This window comes from Zingiber officinale, chromosome 4A (genome assembly GCF_018446385.1).
Source record: "Zingiber officinale cultivar Zhangliang chromosome 4A, Zo_v1.1, whole genome shotgun sequence".
In the NCBI taxonomy this organism is placed as follows: Eukaryota; Viridiplantae; Streptophyta; class Magnoliopsida; order Zingiberales; family Zingiberaceae; genus Zingiber; species Zingiber officinale.
Window position 1 is genome coordinate 29,365,609 of NC_055992.1, and position 11,542 is coordinate 29,377,150.

Consider the following 11,542-nt stretch of genomic DNA (forward strand, 5'->3'; position numbering starts at 1 on the left):
CATGATATAAAGAACATACTTCACTTTAAGCACCTCTCGTAGTCATATAAACCAGCAAAAAGCATTGCAATTGTAATTTTGTTTTGAAGAAAAAAAAAATACAGATGGGAAACTATATTAAAACATTATGATTAAATTCAAACTTTAGATCTTTGAAAACTAGACTGATCGAACAACTATTAATTAGTCCTATATAATTATATTTCACTATAAGAAAAAAACCTAACAACAATGATTTTTCACCGTTGTCGTAGCCCATTTAGAACTGTTGTTAAATGCCGTGTTGTTAAAAGGGGTGCCCAAAGACAACAGTTTTTAACTGTTGTCTTTGAAGGCAAAAACAACATTTTTACAACGGTGAAAACTGTTGTCTTTTCCTTCAAAGACAACAGTTTTTCACCGTTGTCTTTGAGCGTCTACCTTTAATAACATGATCTTCAACAACAATTTTAAACTATCTACGACATCGGTGAAAAACCATTATCTTTTTTAGATAAAAAATAAAAAAAATTAATACACAATTTTCCAATATTATAAATCATTCAAAATACTAAATTTTAAAATAAAATTTAATATAGAATTTTCTAACATTCAAAAATAATATCTATAACATTCTGAAGAAATTTCATAAGCAACCAACAAAATTTCATAAGCAACCAACAAAATGATAACACTATTAAAACAAAGGTAGAACAATATAACACGAGATTTTCTACTTAGATATCGGTGAAGAAGAGGGATTGCAGCTCCTAGTGCTCCTTAATTTGTTAAAGTCTCTCCATTTTTTTAGCTTGTCGGCATTCTTCCCAATACTCTTGAGGACACCTATTCGAATAAAGATATATATTACAAATTAGAAACTAAACTGTACGCGTGATTCTAATTGCACTGCATAAATGTTACATAACCACAAAAACTATTTGATATAGTCATCTAACAGAAGTGCAAAAAGCGTTATCTATGTAATATAAATGGTAACCTCTTGAAACAATATGGTGGCTCTTAAATTTCTTATTAAGCAGAATTTTCATTCTATGTCACTGCATACAAAGCTTTTATTATAAACCATGCAAACATTATTTTTTCCAGTGATCAAGCAGCATTAATTCTAAAAGGTACAATCTAATGCAAACGTTCCCACACACTCCATATGATGCTAAGGAGTAAGTCATACATTAAATTCAAAAAGGGGCCATTAAAGGAAAGAATGTCTTAAATAAAAATGAATCCAGAAAGTTACCATAGGCTTTGGATTAATACTTTAAGTTACGTTGATCATGAGCTAAATCATAAAAAGAGAAGTGGAGTGGCATGTTACATCAGTTGACTTTCTAATCTTTAATTTAAGTTTCACCATTTAAAGAAACAAGTCTATTTCGTCCTCTTGGAATCTCAAGATCTATTACATCATCAAGCTGATGCATAGGATACCAATTTAGATGTTAACAGCTTATAAAGTATATTCCTCATTAAATTTGTATCCTCACCTTAAGAAAATCTAGAATATACTATTTTAAAGTCATGAACACGTTAAGGTTTTCACCAAGTATAGTAGGAATGGCTGCAGTAATTACCTGAAACAACATAAATCGTTAGTTTTGAAGGCAGAGTAGAGAGATGTCTTGCAACTTTTAGAAATCAATGCAACATAATCTTAAAGAATAACATTATAGCAGGATAAAGATACTAAAAAGAGCTGTAGATTGAAGAACAATCTATCATTGATCTAGACTTCTTTGGTCAAAAAGTATGCTATAATCCCAAATTAAGGCATCTCATAGCACAAAACAAATGTCATTGAATTTTGAACTACGATATGAAATAACAAAACAAATATGAAATTAAACCTAAGGAACAAAAGAGCAAAGCAAGTATGAAATCTAATCCTAATTAATGAAAGACATCCTATCTATCCATTAGTAGTGATCTCATAGCGCATTGTCACTCTACACTACGATTTCACCATTAACGGAACCAAACTAAGGAATGAAAGAGCAAAGTATTAAATGAACCAAACCTAAGAAATGAAAGACGATGCAAATAAGAAAACCTAGTCTAACTTAAGCTATGATTGCAAGGAAATTAAAGACAATATAAAGTAAGCAACTAAAGAAATTAAGCATAGAACGTAATCTAGAGCATTAAAGAAATCTAATCCTAATTGCATACAATAAAAGGACAACTATCACTAACATTTAACCAAACAAAGCATTGAAGGAAATTAAGGAACTAAAATGCATTAATCAAAGTGTTTGGGGCATTTCGTCGAACACATCAAAGGCATAAATTGAGTTGAACAAAGTGCATGCAAAAATGAACATGGGAGATCATCAATTACAAGCATTCATCAACGTTTAAACAAATATCAACAATCAATTCGAATCAAGTGAAGAAAAACTGCAACAAATAGAGCTGTCCAAATCTGATGAAGGGAAGTGCTGCTTTGTTCGGAATCTGATGAAGGAGCTTCACACAAAACACCCAGCTCCTGAACTCCCAGAACCGATGAACAACAACCAAATACCGGCTGTGCTTGCTTCAACAATAGTGATGATGAACGAATCTTCCACCAAGGAATCCCCTCGGATGGAAGATGAATGGAAGTAATGGAGGTGCTGGAATGAACCGCCGCCAACCTCTTCCTCTACCGCCTGAACCCCAGTAGGAAGAAGTGAAGAAGACCGCCGTAAGGTGAAGGATCTTGTCGGAGAACCCCTCCGACAAGGTGGATGCTCGTTGCCGCTGCCGTCGCTCGCTATTGCCGCCAAGAGATGTTTGCTGCTGCTGTCACCGATTGGAATCCTAAAGAGGAAGATTGGGCAGTGGATGGCCGGTCGACGGCGATGTGCGGGCAGAGGTTGCTGCCGGCCGTTGGTGAAGGAGAAGAAGTGGAAGGGCGGTGGCGTCACGAGCCCTAGCTCGAGGAGAAGCCGCGTGAGATCAGAATCGGGGGTTCTGGTACTGTGCCGTGCGAAGAAATAAAGGAAAGGGAATGGATTTCTCCTCCTTTAATCTGGGCCATCCGATTTGATGAAGATGGATCCATTTGATCTAGCTGATGAAGAGATGAGTGGTGCGGATCTAGTTGCCTTCTTGCTTCGATCCAATGGTCCATGTAGCTTCAAATCTGGATGGAGGGTTGGATGGCTTAGATCTGAATGAAGGAGGAAGATTTCTCTTGATCTGGATCAATGGCTCATATTAATTCTGTTTGATCTCCATCATTTGACCTCCAAATAAAGTCAAATTTGGAGGAGGAGCGTCTTTCGCGGAGGAGTCGCAAAGGAGGAGTCAGAGATAGGTTTTTGTTCATTTGAAGAGTCATAGAGAAGTGGGTTTTAGGTTTTTTTCATTAAGTTAAAAAAACTGTTGTGTTTTTAGGATTCAACAACATTCAATAGACAACAGTTTAATAAAACTGTTGTATATTATCACATAAGCAACACTAAAAGACAATAGCTTTTTAAAACCGTTGTCTTTGACACACATTAGACAACAGTGTTTTGAAAAACTGTTGTTATTTAAAAAATATTATGGTGAACAACAACAGTTTTCAATAAAATGGTTGTTAAATGGAAAAAAGACAATAATTTCTTGAAAAACTGTTGTCTATTAGGTGTGGTTAAATCCAGAAATTCTTGTAGTGTTTTAATAATTATTTTTGGTAACACTCGATAGGCATTTGATGGCACATATAGACTATTGATATGGTGCATGTTTTGTGGGGTCGGTATGATGATGTGGTTATGAGTCAATACCACAAGAGGGTCAGAAGTTAAGCTGACTTGGAGGTCAGGAAGGTCAGAAGTCAAGCCTTCGTGGCTGGTCAGCAGTCAAGCTTACGTGGCCAGAGTCAAAGTCTCAGTTGACGTAGTGGTCAAAGGAGGGGATCATTAATCGGACAAGGACCAGCCCTAACAGCGGTCAAGGACCGGGTAAACGGGCCAGGTTGGAAAGTGCCTGCCCTGGAAAGCAGTCGACACAGGCAGGTCTGGACACAGACCTAGAGTGTAGGTCAGGTCGGGACACAGACCTGGCGAGCAGGTCAGAACGTACAAGCCGAGGATTACGGGTATACAAACAGGTCTGGATATAGACCTGGCGTATAGGTCGGGACGCACAAGCCATGGATAATAACAGATAGAAGCAGGTCGGGACATAGACCTAGCGAGCAGGTCGGAACGTACAAGCCGAGGATAACGGGTATACAGGCAGGTCTGGACACAGACCTAGCGTGTAGGTCAGGTCGGGACACAGACCTGGCGAGCAGGTCGGAACGTACAAGCCGAGGATTATGGGTATATAAATAGGTCTGGACATAGACCTGGCGCGTAGGTCGGGACACACAAGCCATGGATAATAACAGGTAGAAGCAGGTCGGGACACAGACTTGGCGAGCAGGTCGAAACGTACAAGCCAAGGATAACAGGTATACAGGCAGGTCTGGACACAGACCTAGCGTGCAGGTCAAGAAGTGCTAACCAGGGATAACAGCAGATAGAAGCAGGTCGGGGTACAGATCTCGAACTACAGACTCGTCGTCCAGACGCTACAAGACAAACAAGCCAAGGAATCGTAACCGCTTGTTAGAGAATGTCAGAGAATAATCAGCATGTCAGGGAATATTCTCACAGTCAGGGCTCATTAACCCTTTTGATTCCATCGCCAGCCTATGAAAAGGTGCCACCTGTCATCGACCGCTAGACAAAACCTGACAGTCGACATTCCCTGACCCCCGTCTGACCCAGAAACTTCCGTTGCGGTATAAAAAGGGACGCTTTGTCCCTTACGGAGGTACGCTCACTCGTCATTTCTCACTAGTCTTTACTTTTCGTCCTTTCTCTGTGATTTCTGGGAAAAAGTATCTGACTTGAGCGTCGGAGGGCCTGACCCGGGGACTTTTTCCCTGGTTTTTGGTCTCTAACGACTGGTGGACTCGTCTGAGTGTGCGCAGAGCGACAGCGACATCGTCCTGGTCATCTCTCGCCGTCGGCCGCCCGTGCGAACCTTTCCAGTGGGGGGGGGGGGTACTCGGTAGATTCAACTCTACAGCGACTTTCCGTCAACTTCCAATATAACAAGGCCCGCCTTCATCTGACTCAGCTTCCAGACGGGATCAAATTTGGCGCTGTCTGTAGGAACACAACAGCCTGGTCCGGAACGTGAAGATGGAGGAGTCTGGCCGCATCAACATTACTGTGACCGCCGGAGAGTATGAACTTTTCAAGGAGGCCAAAAGGCGAGCGGCCTCCGAGAAGCAAGCGACCGTCTCATGACCGCGACAAGTTCCTGCTGAAGCTTCCAAGGAGCCCCTCCCTGTCTCAGATCGGGGTTCTAAAAGAAAGCAGCCTGAGGTATTTCCTCAAATTCCTTATCGTGAGCCCGGTGTGGGGTATTATCAACCAGAGCCCCAGGGCCACAGCCTCAAGAAAGAGAAGTCACAAGCCTCCATGGCTAAAAGCTCCTTACCTAGAGACTCCAAGAAGGGGAAGGCTCTCGTAATACCCGAAGTATTCTCAGAAGATCCGGACGAGAAAGTACCTTTCTCGGCCAGGATTTTAAATGAAAGATTGCCCAAGGGAGCAAAGACCCGGAGGAGCACTTATGAAAATTTAAAAATGCAGCCCTGCTGCATCAATACAGTGATGCTGTCAAATGTCGAGTTTTCTTGAACACTTTAGCTGGCTCGACTTTAAAATGGTTTGATGGTCTACCTCAATGATCCATCACTTGCTTCTTAGACTTCAAGACGACCTTCCTGCGTCGATTTACTAGCAGTAAGAAGTATCAGAAGACAGATCATTGTCTCTTCGCTCTGAAGCAAGGGTCGACTGAACCCTTAAGAAGTTATATTAACCGCTTTAATCAAGTGGCTCAGGATGTCCCCACTGCCACTTCAGAGATTCTGATGAGTGCCTTCTCTCATTGATTGGGAGAAGGAGAATTCTTCAGAGATCTCATTAAAAATCCCGCTCGAAATTTTGATGAGATAGTGGAAAAAGTCGCCTGTTACATCAAGGTAGAAGAAGCACAAGCGACTAGGAGGAAAGCCGAAAGACCACCTCCCTCTACCAACAAGCCGGAGAGAAGAGTGCCTCAACCACCTCCTCAACCTCTACCGCGCGCTCGAGAAGCCAGACCTACTTTCCAGCCCGGGCCGGAAATCAGACCCGCACCCCGAGTTACAGCTGTGCATGCTCCCCGACCAGGACCATGGAATAATCGATATTGTACTTATCATCGGTCACGTACGCATGATACTAATCATTGTTTCCAGTTCGCTCGAGATTCCAAGCGGGCTACCGAGATGGGTTTACCGTCGCCTGAGCTAGCCCCTTAATTGATCAAGATGATGGAGGAACAAAGGGGCGCGACTGGACAGGTCGGGCAATCTTGTCCCGACCTAGCAGGACCTAGTGCTCATCAACCTGGTCGGGGGAAAGAGCCAGAGGGATCGCGTGAAGCAGAGAACAGAGGCAATGCGACCGTCAGAGAGATTGGCATGATCTCTGATGGGCCAACTGATGGAGATTCAGGGAGAGTACACAAGTCTCATGTCCGTCGCTTGGAGGTTCATGTCGTAGGATGTAGTCAAGAGCAAGCTGCCGGCCGTGTTATTAGCTTCGGGCCAGCAGACCTGGAGGGCCTGGAGTTGCCTCATGATGATGCCCTCATCATCAAAGCTATCATCGCCAATAGCCGAGTGGCTCGAGTTTTCATTGACACGGGGAGCTCGGTTAATATTCTATTCAGAACTGCATTTGAGGAGATGCAGATTGATGTTGCTGAACTCCAGTCGGTGGCCACATCTCTATACGGATTTACAGGCAATGAAGTGAAGCCTATGGGTCAGATTAAGCTGGCCATATCTCTGGGCACCGAGCCTTTGGTGCGCACACGGAGGAGCACTTTCATAGTAGTGGACTCCCCTTCTTCTTATAATGTCATTTTGGGAAGGCCCGCCCTGCATGAATTTAGGGCCGCTGTTTCGACCTTTCACCAGAAAATCAAGTTTCCTGTTAGCGAGCAGGTCGGGGAGGTTAAAGGCGAGCAAAGGGTCTCTCGCTGGTGCTATATTGATATGATCCGGGTGGAAGCTCGAAAAAATCAAAGGATGCAAGACGGAGGTGTCCATGCTGTTCAGGAAGAGCCTTCACCTATGGCTGAAGAGCCTATTCCCTGGGAAGAGGTACAACTATATGCTGAGCGACCAGAAAGTCTAACCCGAGTGGCAAGCGACCTTCCTTCTCCCCTCAAGGAAGAATTAATGCAATCCTTGATTCGTAACAGGGACGTCTTCGCCTGGTCTACGGAGGAGTTACCTGGGGTCAGGCCAGAGGTAGCTGAGCATAAGTTACATCTACTGCCAGATTCTCGACCTGTCAAGCAAAAGAAAAGGAACTTCTCGGCTGACTAGAACAAAATAATCAGGGCTGAAGTGGACCAGCTCAGGAAGGCTGGTCATGTTAGAGAAGTACAGTTCCCGTCCCGGCTCTCTAACGTGGTTCTAGTAAAGAAGCCAACAATAAGTGGAGGGTGTGTATAGACTTCCGAGACCTCAACCGAGCCAGTCCCAAGGATTGCTATCCTCTGCCCCAGATCGATCAAATGGTGGATTCCACGGCCAGCTGCGAAAGGATCTGCATGTTGGATGCATACCAAGGGTATCATCAGATACCTTTAGCGGTGGAAGACCAAGAAAAGGTTAGCTTCATCACGGCTGACGGTACTTTCTGTTATACTGTCATGCCCTTTGGTCTCAGGAACGTCGGAGCCACATATTAAAGAATGACGGACAAAATCTTCTGGGAGTAGATCGGACGTAATGTGGAAGTTTATGTGGATGACATACTCATCAAGTCCCCGTTACCCGCAGATCTCGTCAAGGATGTCGAAGAAACATGCAGAACTCTCCGGCAATATGGGTTGAAGTTGAACCCCTTGAAGTGCCTTGTTGGAGCTAAAGGAGGAAAATTCTTGGGTTACCTGGTGACTGAACGAGGGATAGAAGCCAATCCAGAAAAAGTTCAAGCACTAAGGGATATGCAGCCACCTCAGAATTTGAAAGAAACTCAAAAGCTGGTCGGCAGAATAATAGCCCTGTCAAGATTCATTTCCAGGTCTGCAGACCGGGCCGCTCCTTTCTTTAAGGTGCTCAGGAAGGCCTCCAAATTCCAATGGGATGAAGACTGTACTCGAGCTTTTGAGGAGCTGAAGAAGTACTTGGAGTCTTTGCCATCTTTATTTAAGCCAGTTGTTAGGGAACCCTTATGGGTCTACTTATCTGTCACCCCCGAGACCGTAGGGGCTGTGCTTGTTAAGGAGCATGACAATGTACAACGTCCAGTGTATTTCTTCAGTCATCTATTAAAAGGGGCCGAGACTCGGTACACGGCCCTAGAGAAGTTGGTTTACGGATTGGTCCTTATGGCTCGGCGATTAAGACCCTATTTCTTATCGTATCCTATCACGGTTCTGACCAATAGCACCATGGGAAGAGCGCTAACTAATGTAGAAGTTGCAGGTCGGCTCATCAAATGGGCAATGGAGTTGGGAAAGTATGACATACAGTATCAGCCGCGCACCGCCATTAAGGCGCAGGTCTTAGCAGATTTCTTAACAAAAATTCATCAGACCAACTCTGAAGAAACCTGGAAGGTCTACGTGGATGGATCGACTAATCACCAGGGAAGTGGGGTTGGGGTCTTGGTAATATCTCCCCAAGGAGAAATACTCTAATTGGCGGTTCGATTGAATTTCCGAGCCATGAACAATGAAGCAGAATATGAGGCTTTGTTGGCAGGGTTGCAAGCAGCCCAACACTTAGGGGCAGCTCGGGTAATCATTTATTCAGATTCATAGTTGGTAACTCAGCAAGTAACAGACAACTTTATGATAAATTGTGATAAATTACAAGTGTACCGGGAAGCCTATGAGAAAATGAAGGAGGAATTCGCAGAGGTCACTGTAACCAAGATACCCAGGTTGAAAAATGAGAGGGCAGATGAGCTAGCAAAGATGGCAAGTTCCTTAACCACTTGGGTGTTGGACCGGTCAACGATGTAAACTTTTTTGATAGCTCCGATAGATCTGTAAAATAATAGAGAAGCAACTATTGATTGGTGGGTACCCTTGATCAACTATCTTAGGCAGGGAATCTTACCGACCGATTAAGAAGAGTCACGGTTGATCAGGAAGCAAGTTCATGCTTATGTCATGATCAGAGATCAGCTCTGCAAGAGGTCCTTCTCTAGACCCTTACTCAAATGCTTGGATATAGAGGAAGCCGACCAGGCCTTGCGAGAAATACATCTGAGATGCTGTGGCAGTCATGTAGGCGGGTGGACCCTATCTCGTAAAGTACTCCTGGCTGGGTATTTTTGGCCTATCTTACAAAGAGATACTCACAAATTGGTAAATACCTGCCTGTCCTGCCAGAAACATCAAAACTTAACACACCGTCCTACGACTCTGTTGAAAACATTCATAGTCTCATGCCCATTTGATCAATAGGGCATGGATATTGTGGGACCATTTCCCATGGCACCAGGTCAAAGACGTTTCTTATTGGTGGAAGTGGATTATTTTTCTAAGTGGGTAGAAGCAGAAGCCTTAGCCCGGATCACAGAAGACGCCGTCATTCAATTTTTATAGAGGAACATTCTTTGCAGATTTGGTATTCCTCACAAACTGGTGTCAGACAATGGAAGACAATTTCAAGGACAAAAAATCCAGACCTGGTGCAAGGGGTTTGGCATAATGCAAGCCTTCACTTCAGTAGCATATCCACAAAGCAATGGTCAGACCGAGGTAGTCAACAGGGAAATAGTACGAGGTCTGAAGGTTAAGCTGGATCATGTGTGAGGCAATTGGGTAGAAGAGTTGTCAAACATTCTGTGGGCCTATTGTACAACACCTCGAGAAAGTATAGGTCTGACACCTTTCCACCTGGTCTATGGCAATGAAGTAGTCGTACCCATAGAAATCGGAGTGCCATCGGTCAGGAGGACATTATATGATGAAGAAAATACAGAGCGGCGGTTGGCTGAGCTAGATCTTATTAGCGAAACCCGTGATAGAACGACGGCTCGGCTAGAGGCTTATCGACAAAGAATGAGACAAAATTATAACAGAAGAGTGATTCCTCGATTCTTTGGGGAGGGAGATCTGGTCTGGAAGCAAATTAAGCCCGTGGGGGATGTAACCAAGCTAGAATCGCAGTGGGACGGGCCTTACAAAGTCATAAAAAAATTAGCATCTGGGGCTTACTACTTATAAGATGAACGAGGCAAAAAGTCAGACAGACCCTGGAGCGCTAATTACTTGTGACCTTATCGGGTCTAAAGGAGCATGCCAAGAACAGTAAGCCAGGCGGTATGCCGAGCTGTCACATACCCGACAAACTAGGATAGAAGACCGGGGAAAAGAATATCGGAAAGAGCAAGAAAGGATGTGAAAGCGGAAATTGTATGTCCTAATACTCTTTGTGGCAAAACTAAGCAATTTTAGCAAAAGTAAGCCTTAGAATGCAAGTGGAAAAACAGCAAAATGCTTTACAAGAAGTTGTCAAGTCATTATATACAAGTAGCCAAGAAAGATTACTTGAAGGGAGCGAAAATTTCATCTGGGATCTCTTTAAGGATCCGGTCATGATCTAAAAATTTAGGAGGAGGGGCTGATTTCAAATAGTCCTGCTCATAAAGCTGCCGTATGGCTCCGGCCGCACCATAAATAACGGAAGTGGAGAAACGCTGCACTGCTTGTGTACAGAACTCAGGAGAACGCAGGTACAGAGTGCGACTATGTTGACAGCGGTCATTCTCTCCTTCTTTATAAAGAGCTAGGGCTGTCGATGATCCTTCTGCATCAGTCCGAGCCTGGGCTAGCTCAGTTCGGGCAGCCAATAGTTCTTCTGCTTGAGATGCTAGTTGGGTCGCCTGAGATTTTAGTTGCATGTCTTGCTCCTGCGATAAAGTTTCAACAACACGCAGCTTCTGGGTCAATTGGTCAATAGTTCGTTGATGCTCCAAAGTTTGTTGATCCATGCGATGCTGGTGCATAACCTCAACTTGACTTTTTTCTTCCTTGAGGTCCTTAAGCTTTTGGTCAGATATTGTCAAGGATACTTCAAGACTATTCTTCTTTCTTGTTAAAGCTTTTACTTCAGCCCTCAGGGCGTGACTAGCCTGCGCCGGGTTGCTCAGTTGAAGTTCCAGCTCAGCTACTGTTAGTTAGAGCCCTAGAGCCAATCATTTGATGATTGTTGTATGGACTCATTGTATCATATTTCTTATATATAAAGGCATTTGGTTTTTGGTTATTATGCTTACTTGTATTGGTGCCAAATAAACTAAGTATAATAGCGTCCTTGAGTAGAAGGTTCTTACCTATATCAATCGATTGGTTGAATCGATAGTGAGATGATATAGAGAACACTACTCTTAATCATTCCTAGTCGAGTATTAACATTCAGGGACAATGTTAATGCAATAAGACTAGCATGTAGGTCAACTCGATGACTTGATCTCACAAGTCATGGATA